The 17891-nt window shown below is 40.9% G+C and overlaps 1 long non-coding RNA gene across 1 annotated transcript in view; it reads right to left on the bottom strand.

Moving 5' to 3' along the window:
- The window catches only part of LOC122172180 (uncharacterized), a 231344-nt gene that overhangs the window by 94746 nt on the left and 118707 nt on the right, over positions 1 to 17891 (bottom strand). Inside the window, exon 2 of the long non-coding RNA XR_010588830.1 lies at positions 10286 to 10380. This is a non-coding gene — a long non-coding RNA (uncharacterized LOC122172180). The remainder of the gene's footprint in view (positions 1 to 10285; positions 10381 to 17891) is intronic.

Here is a 17891-nt window from a genome sequence, read left to right as displayed (position 1 = left end):
TGCCTCCCGAATGCCGCAAGCCAGCTGATTGTTGCTGGCAGGAGGCAGGGGGAGCCTGCTTCTCCCCCCTCCCTCCTGCCCAGCGCAATCAGCTGGGTTGCCACATTCGGGAGGCAGGGGAGGGAGGGGGAGCCTGCGCACAGAGTCCTCACTCCTCCCCCCTTCCCCCTGCCTCCAAAATGCCGCAAGCCAGCTGATTGCCGCAGGCAGGAGGCAGGGGGAGGAGGGGGAAGGCGCTGATCCGCGGGGTCTTCCGGCGGGCGGGAGGTGCTGGGGAGGGGCGGGGTGTAGGGAGGCTGCCAGCTGTGGAGAAAGCGGCAGCCAAACAATGTAAAAGTGGAGCATTGCACAACTTTAAATGAGTGAGTATGTTCCCTAATTGATCAGCAACGTAACAACGAAACAACATTAAGCAGGACAACTTTAAGTGAGGAGTTACTGTATAAAAAAGTGTAAATAAAAGGAGATTTTAACAACAAATAAGAACATGCACTGAGAAAATTGTCCTGATTCTCCTATCATGTATATCAATCCTACACAGGCATATCTCCATTGGTTTCAGGGGCATTACGCCTGATTTATGTGGGTCTAAATGAGATCATAACCAAGGCCACTACACAATACTGGGAATGAAAATCCTGGGGTGACTCCTGCACCTAGCCCTTCTTCATGATAGTTTAGTGCAGTGGTTCCCAAACTTGTTCCGCCGCTTGTGCAGGTAAAGCCCCTGGTTGTTCGGCCCGGTTTGTTTACCTGCCACATTTGCAGGTTCGGCCGATCACGGCTGCCAGTGGCTGCGGTTTGCTGCTCCAGGCCAATGGGAGCTGCTGGAAGCTGCATGGGCTGAGGGACGTACTGGCCACCGCTTCTAGCAGCTCCCATTGGCCTGGAGCAGCAAACCGCAGCCACTGGCAGCCGCGATCGGCCAAACCTGTAAATGTGGCAGGTAAACAAACCGGGCCGAACAACCAGCGGCTTTACCTGCACAAGCGGCGGAACAAGTTTGGGAACCACTGGTTTAGTGTATGGCTGCCACATTTATTTTAAAAGAAGAAAAACAAGTTACTTACCTGAAGACTGGTTTCAGTCATATTGTCATAATATAAAGCTTTCTTGGTGTAGATGCTAGAAAGAGTGCACACGCACTGTATAAGTGTAGTGTGTCTCTCCTATCCAAGAGCTCTGCTTGGTGCAAGAGGAGAGGCTGTCCATGTGCCGGTCATGATTCCCATGACCAGAATGCACCAGCAATATTTACAGCAGCTGCAAGGTTGCTTTTCATTACACCAGTAAAAGAAATGCATAGCTGAGCTCTCCACCCCACCTCTGACATGCTCCAGATCCCAGGAGAGATAGAATGGGTCAAAGGCTCAGGGCTCAGCAATAGTACAGCTCCACCAGCACAGAGTTCCCTTCCAGGGGAATTCTCTGACAGCCATTTCCTGCAGATTACAGCTCCTTTGCCCCACCTGAATGGCACAAACAGGCTATCGCTCACTGAGAATCTGGTCAGATTTTCACCCTAAACATTTTTCCCATTGGAAACTGATGTTGTGATGGGGTGTTTACCCCACACTTGCCTGGAAAGAGGTAATGCAGAGTGAAAAGGGAGATAATTAACCCAACAAGACACAACTGAAGGGATTCCGGTAATCCCCTGACTGAGTGAGGGAACCAATTGAGGACGAACAAGCTGGGCTGGGACTATAAAGACAAGAAATTGGAAGCAGAGGGGGTGATTAGGAATGTCTGCAGTCACTCCCTGGGAGAAAGGAGGAGTGTTTGGTGGCTATAGGGAAAGGTAGCCTACAGTTACTCCCTGGGAGGAGGGAGCTAGGAGGCTGGCAAACCCAGAAAGGGGGGAATGCCAGAGGTAAGGAAAGGGCTCAAGGAAAGGCAGTTATGTCTCAAAGGGAACAGACCTTGACTGCTTACTTGAGGGTCCTTGAACAGGAGGAACCCAGAGAGGAGGGCAGGCCTGGGTTCACCTACCAGCAACTGAGAAAGTGGCACGTTGGGGCAGTGAGAGGAAAGTCTACCTGAGACTGTTAGGGAGAGGGACTTGGATAGCCCAGAAAATGGAAACAGGCTAGTGACCTGGATGGAGAGCTGAGTCACGAAGAGGCAGCAACAGCAGCTTGTGGAGTGAAAGAGGCAAAAAATGGTGTGCATCTGTGGGATTGGGTGTTGACCTCATGAGCTATTCCTAGAGTGACCAAGAGGAGCCACCATCACTGATGTTTTGTCAAAAACTGATGTTTTCTGGGGGGGAATATCAATTTCAACAAAGAGTTTTGATTTTCTGTTCTAGAGAATAAAAAAAGTCATTTTGAAATTAGTCTCTCTCTCCTAGACAAAGTGAGTGAGGTAATATCTTGTATTGGAGCAACCGCTGTTGGTGAAAGAGACCTGTTTTTGAGCTACACAGAGCTCTTCTGTCACACTTAAGGGTGCATACCAGACCAGTGAAGGGTTGTCACCCTGTAACCTTGAGTGTCTCACAATGCTTTGCTATTGTAGCTCTCTGCCTGGGATTCTGACAGTTGGCAACAAGCATGCAGCCTGAGCATCTGTGTGCTATGTAACCAGCCCTGTTTCAACAACTCTGACCCCAGTGGCCTGTCTACAGCCCCACTCTGACTTCCATCAGCCTTAGTTACACCCAGTAAGGTGACCCCAACACACTCCCAGTCCCAAATTTCCCCAAATCATGTGCCCTGAACCGTCCAACCCTCTCCTGTACCACTCAGAGAAATAAGAAGGTCTGTTTGTCCCTCTAAAGACACTAAATGTACAGCTAAGCACTTTAAGTGGCATTAACTAACACTAACACAACCCTGATGGTTTAAATTAGAATTAAAGCTAGTTTCTTAACAAAAGAAAATAGGATTTTAAGTGAGATCAAGTCTGAGATAGAGATTGAAATGGTTACAAACAAAAGTGAAATACTTTCTAATGACTAAAAACTTAACATGGCAAGATACAAACTTTGTTCAAGATGGCTTTTTCTCACCCACAGTCTTTCAGCAGGATTGCTGAAGAAGAGCTCTGTGTAGCTCAAAAACTTCTCTCTCACCAACCTAAGTTGGTCCAATAAAATATTACCTGATCCACTTTGCCTCTCTGATATCTTGGGACCAACAAAGCTACAACAGGGCAAAAAGCATTGTTTTGAAAATACATTGTTTCCAAATGTTTTGAAACAAAAAGTCATTCAATATGTGAAATTGTTGTGTTCAAAAAGGTCTAGAGTTTTTGAAAGTTTTCATTCCCTGAGATTTTTTTTGATAGTCTGACTTCCCAATCCAGTCCATAATGGAGATCAATTTTGAAGTGTCAAAATTTCCTTCAGGATAAAAATTCTGTTTCGCCAGCCAGCTCTATTCAGCATATTTTACAAATAACAGATTCATCCTCACACATTTAAGAGATTTGTATGGTAAGTATCTTGATCACCTAGTTTATATATTAAGAAATTGGGACACAGAAAAATTACTCTAGGTTGTTTTCCCAAAGTCACACAAAGTATCTGAGAGCCAAAAATAGAGCCTGGGTATTCTGTGCTTTAACCAAAAGACAAGCCTTCCATCTTACTTCCAGTGCTACGTTTACAAGTTGCTATTCCTGTTTTTGCCAAGACAAATACAGTTCTGCCACTCCATTTGCATCCATGCCTAACTATGTTGAATCCCAGAAAGTGATGTCATCATGGTTTGTCCCCAACACAAACAAACGAAGAGGCAGAAAAGGAAACCTGTTCCTCCTTCTGTTCCACAGATGTCAAACAGAAGCTCCAACTGAATTTATCTGATTCTGGTTGTTGGCTGCAAGTGCACATTTTATTAACAAAAAGAACTTTTGCTCTCTTTATAGCTTTATCCGTCTTGCGTTATCGATCCACATGCCACACTTCCTCTGAATGTGCCTGTGCACAGATAAATGGATGGTGGTTTTGCCACTACTTTGGCAAGTCATTGATATTGCCAAAGGTTAAATCGCTGTTCAAAACAGTCTATTCTTTGATCTGGAGTAATAACTTCCAACAAAGAAGAGCAAACTTATATCTAATTTTTCATATTCTTCTTGTTTTTGTATTTTTCATATTTAATTCATGATTTCAGCTTACATTTCACATTTTCATGCCACCATTCTACTAGTTATATAGAAATACTATCCTCTTCCAACCTTACCCCCAATTTTTAGCTACATAAGTGTGAACCTTAACCCTCATCCACATTCATGGGATAATGTGCCCTATGAGCACATATATTGCAATAACTCACCAACTAATGGCTCTCCAGCTACGCTGTTTTAGGACATATACACAATTCAGTGAAATACATTAATTTAGCACAAAACACACATTTTCACTATCAAAATATGTGGGGTACATATATACCCCAAACATGTTGCACTGTTATCCTGTATTTTTAGTAGTTAAGTTATACACACATTTGCGTCTAGTGAGAATCTTGTATTGTAATATTTAGCATATGCCAACTGATAATGTATTGCAGTGACAGTAGTTGCTGCCTACTGTCACCCCAAGGTAGAAAGTACTCCAGGGATGTTGGACCCTTCAAATCTAGGCTTGATAGGTACCTCCACACAGAGTGAACCGATTCTGGCTCTCTCTGCTTAACAGTCTTGAAGGGATTTTCTGTCTAGATATTGTACTCCAAACACTGCAGACTCAGGAGACTTTCTATATTGCAGAATTCAAGATGGCAAATAAATGGGCCCGATATTCCGCTTCTGACCTTATAAAAATGATTTGCGACTCTGAAAGTGAGTTGTCATGTGATGACAATCTATTAAAAATAGTAACTTTGACAGATCACGTTGAGAGTAGCTCTGAGAAGGAAGACCACGTTTGCATTGATTGTTCATCAATTTAGTCTTCAGATTGTTCATCAATTTAGTCACAGACTCCTGTCTGTGTTCAGCCCAGTAGAAGACTGGAAGAAATGTAGTTGGGGATAACTTCACCATTATTCAGCTTGCTGAAGATCTACTCAATGAAAACATGACCTATGTTGGAACAATCCAATTAAACAAGCCAGATATACCTAGTGACATGCAGTTGCATTGCAGAAGAGAATAATTATCAGTGTTTGAGTTTGCTACGCTACTCTCCCTATGTTCCAAAGGGAGGCAAGTTGGTACTAAAGCTATCAACAATGCATGACTTCAAGGTTCTGGAAGGTGACAAACAAAGAAACCCCATATAATTCTCTACTACAATGACACTAAAGGTTGTGTTGATAACATGGACCATCTTGCAAGAATGTACTCCTGCAGGTGCAAGACAAATAGGTGGCCAATGATTCTTTTCTTCAACATGTTTGAGGTTACTGGCATTGCAAATTTCTTCATTTGGGTCAGCAACAAATGGAACAAATATCCCAGGTGTTCAAGTATGTGGAGGTTTCAAATGATGGAACAAAGGTTGTTGAGAGCTTTGTTTATTTCATTGATAGCCACAGTAAAACAAGGGAGAGTATAACAGAGGTTATTTTAGAGAAGCTAAAAAAGTCATTTAAGTTATAACTGGTTTCAGGGAACAAAGCTATGACAAAGCTAACATGGCTGCAGCATACAAAGGTGTTCAAAATCAAACTAAGCAGATAAATCAGTACATTTCTTTTATTTCATGGGCTGCCCGCTCAATGAATGTGTTGGAGCCACAATGGATGTTCTATTTTTTGAACTTGTTCACAGATTATGCACTCTGTTTTCTACTTCTACTAGTTGTTGGGCTGTGTTGAAAAGGCATTATTATTGCATTAAAATGCCAAAGCATGATAAGATGGTCAGTAAGGGTTGAGGCAATCTGTCCACTATGATATCAGGTTCAGGGTATGCTTGATGTTTTAGATGAGATCAAGGTTTCTCACAATCTTACACCAGAACTTTAGTCAGAAGCCACTAGCTTGCAAACATTACAGAGTGTTCATTTCTAGTTTTGGCCAAGATGTAGTATACTACATCTTATCAAAAAATCAATGTTGTGAGCAAAAAATTGCAGAGTCCGTATCTTGACATTCAAATGGCTCACAGTTTACTTGGTGGCCTTCAAGTGGATTGACTGGAATTATGGTCTTCTGTATTCATTGCATGCAAGGAAGCTGCTGTTTATCAGGCTGAAACATTCAGTATATCCACACAGTTCAAAGAGTAACAATTTCAAAGGAGAAAAACAATGCGAGGCAAACTTGCACAGGACAAAGGTTCATCAGATCCAAAAAAATTTTAAATGGGAGGTTTTCAACCCCAAATGAGACGCAATATTAACACAATTAGAGGATAGGATGTGTACATTTCATGGAGTTGGAAAGAGTTTTAGTTTTGTGGGAGATTTTTTTGTTTTGATGGGTGAGAAACTGAAGTTTCAGCAGCAAAGAGCTAATGAGGCATTCTTAAAATGTAGTTACCAGCCACCCTGAAGATTTAACTCTAGGGGTATGTCTACATGGGGATAAAAGCTCTGCGGCATGACCACAGCTGACCTAGGTCAGCTGACCCAGGCTTCCAGGGCTCAGGCTGCAGGACTAAAAATTGCTGGTCAAACGTTCAGGCTAGGACTGGAGCCCAAGCTCCAGGATCCTCCACCCTCACAAGTCCCAGAGCTTGAGCTCCAGCCCTAGCCCAAATGTTTACATAGCAATTTTTCATCCCTAGAGCCTGACTCTAGCAAACTCAATTCACCTGACCTGGTCCAGTTGCAGAGATTTTTTTTATCCCCATGTAGACATACGCAATAAGATTGAGCTCTTCACCAGTTTTTTCAAGTAAGGCTTTAAGGATGACTTAGAAGTGAAGATGCCTATTGATCTCCTTAACTACTTTCAAAAAAAGTCTTCAGATGTGAGTTTTCTTAACATAGAAACAGCAGTGCATATTTTTTTGCTGTCTTCCTTTAACCATGGCTCTTAGTGAAAGGAGATTCAGCAATATAAAATTAATCAAAGTCTATCTAAGAGCGTTCATGGGGCAGGAAAGGTTAAGTGATTAGGGGTAGTTATTTCTATAGGAACATGGAAACAAAGCAAATAGACTGGGATGAGCTAATTATTGCTTCAACAAAGGTTAGGAGAGTTCCTTTGCAAGAGTACTTGGCAGTGAATGCATTTTTGGTATGGTGGAGAGGTTTTGTGATGGGGGGGGGAGTTGGTTTTTTGTTCTTTTTTTTTTTTTGCAGCTGGGTGGCAGATTTGAGTCTTCAAAATGGGCCAGAACACCCTTGGCACAGCACTGCCAAGCATGCTATTGGTGCTTATCAAATAACAATGATGGTGATAATGGAGCACAGGTGTTGTGTTCTCAGTGAAAAGCACCACTATGTAGGCCAGCAGCTGTGTTTTGTCATAGCCAGACTGAAATTCCTGTATGTGCTTTACACTTTAAGACAATACAGAAACTACAGGTAGTGCAAAACGTAGCTGCTTGCCTACATAGTGGTGCTTTTCACTGAGAACTGATCCCTGTGGGACCCCACTCAATGTTCCCTTCCAGCTTGACCGTGAACCACTGATGATTACTCTCTGGGAATGGTTTTCCAACCAGTTCTGCACCCACTTTATAATAGCTCCATCTAGGTTGTATTTTGCTAGTTTGTTTATGAGCTGGACATGTGAGACAGTTTTGTTCCATATCTTCATCAATGATTTAGAAAATGGTATAGAAAGTACACTTGTAATGTTTGAAGACTATACAAAGTTGGGAGGGGTTGCAAGTGCTTTGGAGGATGGAATTACAATTCAAAATGATCTGGACAAACTGGAGAAATGGCCTGAAGTAAATAGGATGAAATTCAATAAGGACAAATGCAAAATACTCTACTTAGGAAGGAACAATCAGTTGCACACATACAAAATGGGAAATGACTAGGAAGGAGTACTGCAGAAAGGGATCGGAGGGTCCTAGTGGATCACAAGCTAAATAGGATTCAACAGTATAACACTGTTGCAAAAAAAAGCAAACATCATTCTGGGATGTTGTGACAGGGTTGGGACTAACCACTGCGGCGCCTCCTACTGGTCGTCTCGGGGAATTGGTTCGATCCAGTAGAGCGCCCCCTTCTGGTGGCGTCCCGCCTGTCGTCTCGCCTTTGGTTGGCGTGCGGACTCGCGTTGCTCCCAACGCACAGCCTCCTCTTCTGGAACACTGTCCTCCGACAGTGTCCCTTTGTCCATTCACACCCCCTTCCGGGGGCTGGATGACCCACAGTCCTACACCTTCAAGTCCGATCCCCCCAGTCAAGGATCTGGTGTAGTTTCAGCTGGCCGCTCCCTGCGGCCAATAGCTGAGTGTACTGCCAAGGGGAACAAAGGGAAGGGGGGGGGGACCCAGGCCCGCCCACTACTCTGAGTCCCGGTCGAGAGGCCCTCTAGCGACAGCCTCGCTGTCCTCCTTCTCCTTCCTCCTCTGTCTGTTCCTCTGGACCGCTTCCCCAACGGCCCTCCTTCCCGCTAGGTCCTTTCCTACAAGGCCGGCCGCCTGGCAGGCTACGGAGTAGGACCTTCTCCCACTCTCCAAGGCTGGCCTGCACTGCGCTGTCCGTGGTGCTGGCCTCCCAGCTCTGGAGACAGACAGACAGACAGACCTTCCCCTCTGAAGGCCTGGGACAGACTGACTGCTCTCTCCCTGAGCAGTCTTTTATATGGCTGAGCTGGGCCCTGATTGTCTGGCCCCAATCCGTTCTCTGATTGGCTCGCAACAAGCCCTTCACTCATTGGCTGCCGGAACATGCAGGCACCCGGGCCTGCCGCAGCCCACACTTTCTGGGCGTGGGGCAGCAGCCCCACCACAGATGTATTAGCAGGAATGTTGTAAGCAAGACACATTCTTCCGCTCTGATTTAGGCCTCAACTGGAAAAATGTGGACAAATTGGAGAAAGTCCAGAGAAGAGCAAAATGATTAAAGGTCTAGAAAATATGACCTATGAGGGAAGATTGTAAAAAAAAAAAAAAAATTGTTTGTTTGTTTAATCTGGGAAAAGAGAAGACTTATGGGAGGGGAGGACAAAAGTTTTCAAGTACATAAAAGGTTACAAGGAAGTAGGAGAAAACTTGTTCTCTTTCACCTCTGAGGATAGAACAAGACGCAATGGGCTTAAATTGCAGCAAGGGCAGTTTAGCTTGGACACTAGGAAAAATTTCCTAACTGTCTGGGTGGTTAAGCATTGGAATAAATTGCCTAGGGAGGTTGTGGAATCTCCATCATTGGGGATTTTTAAGAGCAGGTTGGACAAACACTTTGTCAGGAATTGTCTAGATAATATTTAGTTCTGCCATGAGTGCAGGGGACTGGACTAGATAACCTCTTGAGGTCCCTTCCAGCCCTTTCCTTCTATGATTCTATAAGCATTCCCCAAGAATGTATGAATAGCCACCCGATGCTACACTCCAGGTGCTCTCAGAGAGAAACGGAATAGTTGCTCAAGCACAACTCCATCAATTCTATGATGCACATTAACTTGATGTCACATGATTTTTTCTTGAGCAAGGGCTGAAGAATTGCTTCTTTTAGAGAACATGACATACTGCTATTTCACATAGAGATGTTGACAATATCCCCAGTAGATTTTATTACCAAAGAAGGGTAGTCTTCCAAAACCTCATGAGTAACACTAGGTGAAACTCACACAGGAAGACTACATGTTTGTCCTTCTCAGAAATGTCTCTGTGGTAAATAGCTCTTTCTGAATCCAAACAATCTTATCCTCAAAGCTAATTGAAAATTTCTCACAGTTTTGCTATTGTCCTATGCACAGCAGTTAACCAGTCAATTGAGTATATGCCATAGCTATATAAACACACAACTCATCCTGCCTTGAGTGCAGGGGACTGAACTAGATGACCTGTTTTCCCTTTCTGGTCCTACACTTCTATGATAATATGAAAGTAATTGACAGGTAAGTACATATAAATGCAATAGGCCAGGTCTTTTGGCTACACCAGTAGTTCTGCTTTAGTGTGCTTAGAGCTTAAGCCTCCAGGCAGCTTGAAAGTTATACATTTTTGTGGAGTGGCAGGAGGAGGAAGAAGAAAAGAGCCAGGAAATGATGTGAAAAATGGCTTTTACAAGACATGGATTTTTTTTTTTTTGCCAGATCATAAAAGAAATTGTGTTATTGCATTTGCACCCACACCTAACGATGCAGAATCCCAGCAAATGATACTATCACTGTTCACAAGCAGGATATTCATAGAGGCAAAAGAGCCAAGCTCTTCATCCTTCTGTTCCCCAGATGCCCAACAGAAGTTCTAAATCTAAACATACCTGCTATCAGTTCAGAGGGCACACACTTCTGCTTTCTTTACCGCTTTATCTGTCTTGCGGAAATTGATTCGCATTCCACACTTCTCTACAGGGATCTACAAATGAACACACGTTAAAGATTGGGTTCTTGTTCATGTGAACACATTTGTGTCTTATCACAGCTTGATGTGCATTTTCCAGCAAAGTGTTATACTTCAGTGGATATCAGCAAATAACAGATGTGGTTCTTTTTCCACATGTACCCCATTATGTATATGATTACATTATTTATCAGGGTTGGTTTTGACTTTTCACCATAATTTATACATTACACATTAATGGAATTGGAAAGTTACAGAAAAAAGGTATCTGTATGTTAGGGTTCCCGTTTACTTTATCTGCACTTTTGCAGATTCCTTACTGGTTTCTAATGACTTCATAATTAGCTTGGAAGGATAAATAAATGACTCCATAACTAGATCATATGACTCCATATTTGCAGATAGTCTATCCAAAATGCTAAGAGTTGAGCTATAGAAGGGCAAGAAATTGCTATGATTTAATGAACAGTACAATATTTTTTTAAGAATTGGGTGTATATGAAACTGGGCACAATAACTGGAAAATAGCTACAAATTTCTTCTTACAATTCAGTACAGTGTGATGATCTAAAAGTTAAGCAACTTAGCACTTGCAACTTGCTAGTCATGGATCACACTTCACTTTCTGCATTGTGGTTCACTCTGTACATCTCAACTATAATAATTATTATTTCCAGCCTCAGAATGGCAAGGTACATATTGCTGTCCCCTCATAAAAGGAATTAGGACTGGAGAGTGCTTTGCATTGGAGTCTAGATCTTTGACAACATTTTGCTAATAGGTTGTCTGCCGCCACCATTAACCATAAGGGGAAGGATTGTAAAAGAAGCCTTAAGAGATGTAAAAATAGCAACTTAAATGAACATATACCATAAGGAGCGACCACTCAATGCCTTTTCTGATTAGCATCATGTTCAGATCATCAATACTGTCCATTATTCTTGCATCCAAATTATCTCAGCAACACTCTCACCTGTGTACAATTTTCTGCATTAGAAACTCTTTCCTCCCATCTGTTCTAAATTTGTTCCTCATTATTTTCCACTTCTGCTGCTTTGTCTTGTTTAAATTAGGCCACTTATATAGATTAAAACAGCAGAGATCCATAAAAGTGCTGGGTCTCAAAGAGTCTTCCCTCTACTTCCTATTGTCAAAGACTTCCTTGATCACACTTCCTCCCAGGGGCGCTGTTTTAATCTGTTTTTATGAGAAATGAGGCTGAACCATTATCCAAATTCCCTCCAACTTTGGCAGTGGTAGTTGACAGCATATTCTTCCTCCAAAACATACGTAACATTACTTTTTGTTTAATTATGTACATGCACTAAGGAAATACTATAACCCCAACTTCCAAAGGTGGAAATTTAATTCAAGTCTTTGTCCCAAAGCTTAGAACACATGGGGCCCATTCATATTATTTATGAGCAATGACATGGTGAGTTTAAGGACTGATTTTTTATTTTTATTTTTTAAATCAAGCCTTCCATTTTGTACCAACAAATATTTCAGGCACAATTTTGTGGAAATAAATGAAGGCAGCGAGCAGACCAGTTAACTGATTTCTGGGCATACAACTGTGCCAATGATTATTTCTGGGTACAAAATGGCAGGCCCTAAATGTTTTTAAAATGCCTTGAGGTTTGGTAATGATGGATTTGCTCCATTTATGTTCATTTTGATACTGTCTGTAACATGCACTGCTGAGTTTTAGCCTTCTTTGGTTTCATGAATGTGATGAGCTCAATAGAACTCTTTGGAAACACTTACGGTTTTGCTAGTTCTGAGTTTTTGGAGATCTTCCAGTCAGAAAGCTACATGTGCCTAAAATAAGCTAAACACAGAAATTGGAAAAGACCTATTGGACCTATCCCTGCCAATGCAGGATTGTTCTCTAGTATATGCCATAATTACACAGAAATAGCTGAACATTTTATCATCACTCTCTCTTGCACTTCCTAGTCAGCTGCAGTAGTACAAGAGTCCTGACCAGCAATAGCACCAAACAGCCACATATTAATGAAAATCTACAGCAAGGGCCTACTTCAACACTGCACCGCTTCAGTTGTGTGTTTGTGTAATTTTACCGATTTCAATGCAGTTCACTAGTGTAAATACAAACTTAAAGTAGCAGTGAATCAGTCCCTAATTAACCATGGAGAGCAGGTAATACCAGGTTCATCTGAATCTTGTTTCTTTTATCCCAAAAACGTATATCCCCTTTCTCTCATTAATGTTTCATCCATTGCTCTTACTGACTTTCATGTGCGAGGTTAGCCTTTGTTCATATGTTTATAAGGTGAGGGAAACTGATAAAAAGGTTCAGATCCTTACCTATGATAACACCAAATATTTGTGGCAGGACTTTGCATAAACATGGTGGAGGCAGCAGTAAACTCCTACTACCATTTTAACCACAAAACCACTCTTCTCCTCCTTACTTGATATTGTAGGAAGGATGTAAAATTAATTATTTAAAAGAAAACTTCATTAATTTAAATGTTGAAGAAATTGTGTGTTCAATAAAACAAATCTTTAGTATGCAACTACTTTCCAATTGATGTAATTACTGGGTTTTAATATTTCACTTAGTCACTTTTTCAGATCTTCCTTCCAACTTACTTTATTGCTTTGACAACTCAATATAATTCTATATTTTCGACATGTTTTAAATGATGTGTTCATTCATTAAGACAATTCATTGCAGAGAATAGAAAATATCCTGAGGCACATTGTACATGATTTGAATTGATTATATTTTGAGGGATGATGAATTGATACATATAGACATCACATAATATTTAGTGTCCTTGTTTCCTTGAAGATGAAAACATCAAAATGGTTCAAACAGTATTAGACATGAATACTGTATAATTCTCAAAATGACTTATTTTGGTTTGTTAAACAAAAGACTGAAGGAGAAGAACTTTGTTTTTTATTCCTCAACATACACATCACCAGCAAATAATATCAATTTTGTGGGGGATTTAATTATTATTCTAGTAATAATGGGATGGCCAAATAAGTAGGAAAATTTGATTTTATTTTTAATTTAAATACATGAAATTCTTAGTAATTAAAATGTTTAAGTGAATGAATCACTATGTCTAGTGATAATTGCCAAATGGAAATGCTTATAGCAAATCAAAAACCACAAGTGTCAAAATTTACCATTAACTTCATATAGTATATAAATGTACTTATTTTAAAAGAGACGAGCCAAGATAGAGTGCACAGTATTATGCATGTTCATTTCATAATCTTGCAGTTTAGTTAATCTAGTAACAAACTGATTCATTCCCAAGGTGTAGGTAAGTACTTGATCTCAGAACTATGTAAGCGCCATGTTCTTACCAATGAAATACTTAAGTTCAGCCTTATGTTATGTAGCTTCCTTGATTGTTACTAGACTCGTAAATGACAGTCTAAAGAATTAGTAAGCTTGTTCTAAACTATGCACTGCAAATATGACTAGCCAATTATGTTCCAATCTGAGATGGAGGTAAGTCTATTATGCCTGTAAATCTTTCTTTGCTTTTAATAAAAATAGAACATGTTCAAGAATTCCATCAAGATGTTTGTGATTTTTAGGTACACAGCAAAGTGAACTTCAGAAATGCCAAAAGGGTTGCAAATAAAATTCACACAAATTCTTAATAAATCGCAGAACTGAGAAGTCTCAAATTCTACATAGCAAACCCTTACAGAAGAACTTGATCTATTCTTTTGATTAATATATCTTTAATCTTTCTTGTCATATATGTTTTGACAATCTGACACTATGCCATATAAAGTACTGTAAATATTTATATATGCAAATACCCCCCCTTAATATCCCATTCTGCATTAGCTTACGCTTCCAAACAGATTCAAGGTATAGCCCTATGTAGAGCACACTGTAGTAGTCTAATCTAGAGGTGACAAAGATATGGAGCATATCCACTCAGATACTGATGAAGGCAAACTGGATGCTTTCTCTGCTCTTGATGGGACAGAAATATATGGGTCAGACCCGCAGCTGGTGTAAATCAACATAGCTCCACTAAAGTCAAATTTTCAAGTACACCGCTACCTCTATATAACGCCACCCGATATAACACGAATTCAGATATAACGCGGTAAAGCAGTGCTCCGGGGGGGGGGGGGGCAGGGCTGTGCACTCCAGTGGATCAAAGCTAGTTCAATATAACACGGTTTCACCTATAACGTGGTAAGATTTTTTTGGCTCCCAAGGACAGCGTTATATCGAGGTAGAGGTGTATCTTGAGTTTTTTTCTTGCAAAACAGGGCCATCTCTGAGTGTCAAGAGATTCTCCCCGGCTGGAGAATCTGCGATTGTATATAGGGCCATGTGAAGCCATTACAGCGGGCTTTCACTGCTGTTCTCTGGACTGAAGGGATTCCATCTCATGCAAAAACCAGCCTGTTTCTGAGTTGCCTGCTGGGACACATGACCAGAAAATACTCAGAGATATTGTGGTGATGGGCTCTGCATTAAAAACTAGAATAGAATCAGACCTGAGTTCAGTGCAGCTCTGAGGGGGAAGAACTCTTTCATGCTGGCCTCTTTTTCCTCAGCATAAAGCAGATCAGCTTTATGATCCTCCCCCCCCCCCCGCCCCCCTGCCCACCACCACCTCCCCCCCAAATCATTCTGGTAGCCAGGGAGCACCAAAGCATGAGGATGCCCTGGGCCAGAACATTTTCACCCCTACACCCCCATACTCTCCCCACACCAGGGGCCAAAAGGAGGATAGCAAAGAAGCTGCTGCAGTGGTCCTACAACTCCTCAGGGCTCACCTAGGCTGAGGAATCCTCACAAAGCCAAATGTGCCACATTTATGGCTTTGTGTTATTGCAATGGCACACAGTGGGACCTGGCCTTAACATCTACAACAAACATAAAACAGGCTTGGCTTGTAGGGACCAGGATTTAACCCTTAGATTTTCTTGTCTGCAAATATGTAAGATTAGCCCACATCTTTCACTGTTACCCATTGACATAAGAATGCAATAAAATTGGGCAGCTAAAACTTCAGAAGGACAATAACCTTTTTCAACCAGACTAATTCATTTCAGTGCAATGATGGAGACTACATGATACATGGCCAATGCATTTGTTCCCTGATGTTCAACACGATTACAATAAAACTGGCTACTGAACTTCAACACTTATCCATACCTGTAGGCTTCAAGAAACTCAATGATCCTTAGTACACAGCTGGACTTAAAAATCTGCCCTCTTTATATAATATTATAACCCAATTACAAGAAAACAATTTGCTTCTTTAATTGCCTCATAATAAGGAGTTATGTTACCAAATCACTGATGTTGAGACTCAAAAAATGAAATTAAATGTGTTCAATCAAAACATCTGTTTTAATATTTTAGTTTCATATAAATTTTCCAATTTATTAGCTGGCACATGGTCTGAAATCTAGTAGATGGGAAAACATTAGTCAATAACTGCCTAAAAGGTAGTAGTTTTCTATCATAGCATTTAAATGTTCTGAGGCTTAGACCTAAAAACTGATAAAGTCTCAAGAGAGCTCAGTTTTTAATGTTGCCTTGAGTGATTTAACACTGTTGTTAAGCATACAAACAAAAATGTAAGACTGAAGGGATTTTTTTTAAAGCAGCTAATAAGCCTGCCATGGCAGTAAATCTGATCCCTCCCCTTGACTTCTTTTTAGAAGAAAACTAACCGTTATGGTACTTGTTAGCCTGCAAATTGCAGATAGATTTTTCTGTCTATTTAGTACGTAACATTCAATTTATTCATTTTGCTGCCTCAAAACACAGTTTTTCCCCCCAACAAGCTTTGGATAGAAAAAGCTTTTGTTCATACACCTGTTCAAAAATCAATTTCTCCAGTATAGTGCTGTGTCCGGCCAGAAAAGATAAAAGGAGAATCACATCCTGTAAGGATCAGAAAACAAGAACAGAACAAGAATGAAGCATCATCTGAGTAAGTCGCTTCTAACAGAGCTTTTCTGCCTAGGTCTTTGTCAATGGCTCGACATTACAATGGAATAAAATAAAAAAACATTTCTGTTTGTGGGAAGTTAACCTGAGATCAGGAGAACCGCCTTTATAATCTGGAGCACAATTCCATGGCTACAGCACAAGCACTGAATGCAAAGTTACATGGGAGAAGACTATTGTTTTTTTTGGTCTTGACTACTTTACTGAAAGCAATGGTCTAAAAGCAGAAAGCACAGCTCTCAGAGCATTAGACCTGTATACGTTTGCTGTAGTTTACTAATTCTTCATTCTGACTCCTCACATCTATTGATAAAGAGCATCCAGCTGTGGAGGATTAAAGTCTGTTTAAGGAATCTTGTTCCGTTTCTTAACTAGATGCATAGACGCTGATAAAGACAATGATTGAAGAGATCCAGGGGAAGGTGTTTATCTGTTATTATGTAGCATCCTTCCACAGTTGCAGCTTTTGAATTAACTATCCTCTTGTGAACTTTGCTCCATGTGTGGAAAAGTTGCAGAATGAGAAATAAAAATATAAGTAAATTAAAATGTAAGTACACTGTTCTATCATTCATCCACTTCATGGTATATTTTCAAAGCCGTGTACAAGTTAGAGAAGACTCACAAATCTCAGACATATAACATTTGTGCATTTTATTGGAATGTTAGGAAAATGTAATGAGTCTAATATTTAATTCATAAAAGGTATTTGGACTATCAAGTGGACACTTGGATAGAACATATACAGCAGCATTTTAGCAGGCTATTTTGAGATTTGAGTCATCATCAATTGAGACTATGCAGTATGTAGCCTACAGTACACGGCCAAAGTTCAGTAGCATTCACAAGATTAGACAAGCATATTCTTTTTATATCATGGTAGTTTTTGTGTAGCAAAAAAAAAAAAGGGGACTAGATTCTGATCATTTCACATCAGTGTAAATCCAGTGCAAGTTCACCTCAGTTCATGGAGTTACTCCAGGTTTGCACCAGTGTAGCTGAGATCAGAGTCTGGCCCAAAATCTTTTAATTATAATTATGTGCACAATTACATGCCTCATTATAGCCCAAATTTGACCCTCATTCTGATTTAAGTGGCAAAAACTATGGTGTTTTTAGGGTGATAGATGTCCCGATTTTATAGGGATAGTCCCGATATTTGGGGTTTTTTCTTATATAGGCTCCTATTACCCCCCCCCCCCACCCCCTGTCCCAATAGATTACATTTGCTATCTGATTAGCCTAGATGTTTTACAGCAGATTGATTATTGTGCATTAGCTATCTCACTGTAAAATCCTAGTGGAAACAAGGTACAGATACTTTTCACCGTGAGGTAGCTAGGTGAAGTCCACTCTATATCCCTGCCTCTGGTTGACCTCACCTAGTTACACTATGGCGAAAACTACCTGCGCTTTGTCTCCACAAAGATACATCTGGTTTTAGCAATGAAGACATGGCCTCGGATATGCTGGAGCCCTCAAGCTGATTTCAGATCAATGCATAAGAAGCTGAAGACAGAATTTGATCTTGTGGTGGTTTGAA

Source organism: Chrysemys picta, chromosome 6 (assembly GCF_011386835.1).
Source record: "Chrysemys picta bellii isolate R12L10 chromosome 6, ASM1138683v2, whole genome shotgun sequence".
NCBI lineage: Eukaryota > Metazoa > Chordata > Testudines > Emydidae > Chrysemys > Chrysemys picta.
This window is presented reverse-complemented; position numbering and strand designations above follow the sequence as displayed.